Here is a 4,259-nt window from a genome sequence, read left to right as displayed (position 1 = left end):
GTACATGTTGCTAGCATGTATCATATATTGCAGAAAATTTGCCACATTAGTGAGAAAAGAATCAAGAACTTTAATTAAATGGTAGCTAGTATATGAATGTAGATAAAATAGTAGGTGATAGCACAGGGAATATACACTATTACTTATCTATCTTTTTAACAAAATTGCTCATAATCTTAACAGATGATTGAAAAGATTTTGTGTCCTACCACATAAATTGTGTTAGTCAACTTTCTGTCACTTTGACCAAAATACCTGACAAAACGCCTTAAAGTTTCAGAAGTTCAGTCCATATCTGTAGACTCCTTGCTCTGGACTTGAGGTGAGGCAGAACATTATGGTGGAAAGGTATGGTGGAAGAAGGCTGCACAGGTCATTGCAATTGGGAAACAGGGAGAGAGAAAGAGAGAGACCAACTACAAAATACGGTCTAAGGGCACAGCTCCCAATGACCTTTTTCCTCTAGTCATGACTCAAACTGCCTAGAGTTACCTCCTACTCGTATATTCAAATAATAATCCATCAAATGGATTAATCCACTGACCAGATTATAGCTGTCATGACCTAATCATTTCACATCTGAACATTCCTGCATTATCTAACATGTGAGCTTTTAAAAGATCCAAACCATAACATAAGGGTTGGAATTTGAACATGTTTCTAAGAAAAGGCTTCTTTAAAAATTCTCCAAAGAAAAAACACTTATCTGGATAATATAGATGAGAAGATGCAGAATATCTTCTTGGTCCTCTTATTCTTCTATTTTCCATTCTGTGTACAGATGAGGAACCCTGTCTCTCAACTTGGATGGTCACTGTGTTATTGTTAATATATTTCCTTTTTAACTTTAACAGTTTTCATTTGAATAAATAACATCCTTTGATATTTTTGTGATGCCCTGGTGTGCTCATTTGGCTTACAAATATCCAGGGATGTGGTGGTTATAAGCTGCCAAGACACTTGGTACCCATGAGGTTCCTTTTGGTCTGTGCTTCTTAAGTGGAGCCAGTGACTGTTCTTTCTAGAATGTGACAGTTGCACTTCCAGCAAGTGAGGAGTGTGTCTTACTGCTCCCAGGGATGGGCTTAATCTGGTAGTAACAAAAGTCTTATTTTCCTCCCTTGGACCTTCTATAACACTTCAACATGAGTGACAAAGTTCCGTCTTTTTTAAGAAGTGAGAGAAATTGCATGTATCTAAACAATTTTTTGGGGTATTACAATCTGTGGAAACAGTTTTATTATTCAACACTTCTGAAATGTGAAAATGAAATAAACAAAACAATACCAAACTACCATGGGACTAAATAGTTTGTAAAAGGATGGAAGAATTAAACAGAAACCTGCATTTTTTTTTTTTTTTTTTTTTTGGTGGCTTGGGATACTTAATAGGCAGACAATAAGGAAGAGGGGATAAGCAAAAGTCTTCATGTCTATATGCCAAGAAAACAAAGAGTGGATGATGTGTGATTATGCTTTATGAGCACAAAATACTTCTGCAGAGAAAATGTCAACTTTAAAGTTCAGGAATACTACAGAAAAGTAAAAATTCTTAAAAGATCTTTCTAAGGAAAGTAAAAATTAAGATCAATATCCAATATTAAGAACAATTATTAGGGAAGTAATATAGTAAACCCAATCCTAATTTTAAGTAACTCTAAGCTTTTCACTTTATATTTTAAGAATTTATCAAATACATATTAATCTTTTCTAATTTTTTTCATAGTTTTAAAAATTTGGTGCTTTTCATTAAAATATAGGTCAAATACATATTCATGCTTTCTAGTATTTTAAACATCTTATAAAAATTTTGATTCTTTCCATTATAATACAGATTAAATATTAGTTAAAGGTGCTAAAATGATAAGCCCTTTATATTTCCTATGTTTCCTATTTTTCACGATACACCCAATTCATAATTTATTATTATTTGGCATATAATAAATATAGTTATATCTGTCTGGATTCTGGTTGTAAGCCACAAACAAAACTCTGCTTGATCTATCAGAAAGGAAATTTATTGGCAGTATACCAGACTGTCACTCAAAGTCTTGTTGGGAAAGTGGGAGAAGTAGCAGAAAATTAATGGGAAACAAGGAAGCACCAGCATCCAGGATTCCCAGCTCTGGTCATGTTCTAAAGTTGCCTGATCTGCTTTCATGACCAAATATACTGCAACTAAAAGCTGCCACTGAGAATAAGTTCAAACCCATGCCTTTGTGTTCATATCCCTAGTTCAACATTCAGTGTCCTAGATAGCAGCATTCAGTTGACTGAAACTAGGTCAGGTTTCTACACCCTTACTTCCAGGAATACTGAGACAATATCTGATGCCCTTCTGCTCACACTCCAACTAAGTCTTGAATAATGTGGGAATTCCCTCCATCAAGAAGAAGAGGCTTTGGATAAAGAGAAATTAAACAAAAACAGATATCCTCCAAACTTGGCATTCCATTTTGTGTGTGTGTGTGTGTGTGTGTGTGTGTGTGTGTTTGTGTGTGCATGTGCGTGTGTATAGTCCGTTGTCCTTGTTTGCTGTAGTTATATTCTATAGTCACAGAGAACACTAAATTAGCAAATTGTAGGTGATTTCCCCTAAAGAAAATATAGGGTTAGCTTCCTGTGACAACTTTGCCACAATATTTTCATCAATCAACATATAACTTTGTTTTATGTAGATTTCTGTTTAAAGGTGCCGTGTTAAACACATATTATTGATTTACTACCATTGAACTTGTGGCCAATAGCACTGTAACTCATGCCTGAACAAAGCTGATTTAGAACATGTCTTTGTTCTTTAAAGCACATCACAACCTTGCATTTAGGAAAACAAGACACAGCACTTCAGCACTGTACTTGGGGGCAATTTTAGGGAGTGAAATCCTCAACAAAAAGTAACAAACTGCAAAAAACACGGCAATAAATAGACCATAAAAGGGCAATGTTCACTGCATTAGTGCTGAATCAAGACAGTAGAGCATTATCTGTCCAACCTTTGATGGGAATGTGGGAATTGGGGGGCTCAAATTGTTGTGCTTTGTCCATACATATCTGTGAATGATAGAAAAAGTGCTACCAGCATTAATTTGGTGTTAAAATAAGTTTTAGTGAGAATGGGAATTCACAAACAAAATCTGTGAATAATAAGAACATATAGTATATGCATAATGTATAGTATATGTATAATAAAATTAACAAATTCTACTGTGATTTTGTACCCTCAGATGTTTACACATGTATATAAAAGTTAGGATCAGCATTAAGTAAGTCAGTGATTCAGTATATCCTCCAAAAATTTTATGTCAACATTGACATCATGCAATCTTGGAAATTCTTAGTATATTTCTATTATAGATAAGTGTGGTAATGTGAGAAATTACATATTTGTCTTCTATGTGATTGTCCAGGTAAACTGCTAATATTTTAAAAAGCTTTTTGAAACTTTGAATTGGCTAATAATTTATTAAAATCTCTTAGCCATTATTCAAATATCCCTTACAAAAACCTAGTGGCCAAGACCTGTAGGATATGTTCAGTTTCCAAAAACAGTCAAAGGTAATTAGGTAACTAATTAATAATTTCTTTTTTAAAAATATTTTTTTTGTTCAAGGGTACAATACTTTTTTTAAAGACTGAAGTAATTTTTTCTTTTGTTTATACATCTGATGAGTTGGAAAGACCTCATCAGTCAAATAACTTTTCAGGATGTTTGGCACAATAAAGACATTATAACACAAATATGCCTAACTCCTGTCAACATTTACATCTGTGTTTCTTTCTGGACAATAGCAGAAAGTTGGTATGGCTTAGTGTTTTCAGTACTTTGATGTTTGCAATCTTGTACAGCTCTCTCTCTTGGCTCACTGGCTTTTGACATTTGGTTTCTGTCAACAGAGATGATAATATCAAATATATCTTATGAGGAAATGAGGAGGAAGAACTATCAGATTCAAAACTATGTCCCTGATGCAAAGCTTGCCAGCCCTGCAGTGATATATTGGCTTTGTTGATACCTCTGGCAAAGTTGGATCAGAAGGAGAGTCTTAGGCCAGGTTTGAGTCAAAAGTTTGGATCAGATACAATAGGTTTTTACATCAGCAGAAGGCTGATTAGAGGAGACAGAACCACAATTATCACAATGGGTTGGAGTAGTTGGTCAGACGACTCAGTTCTAGACTCTGAGAAGAGCCAGTTGAAATATATAAAAGGTAAGATTCAATATCTAAGAAGTTAGGGAATGAGAATGATTGATTCTAGAAA

Source organism: Sciurus carolinensis, chromosome 10, assembly GCF_902686445.1.
Source record: "Sciurus carolinensis chromosome 10, mSciCar1.2, whole genome shotgun sequence".
In the NCBI taxonomy this organism is placed as follows: Eukaryota; Metazoa; Chordata; class Mammalia; order Rodentia; family Sciuridae; genus Sciurus; species Sciurus carolinensis.
This window is presented reverse-complemented; position numbering follows the sequence as displayed.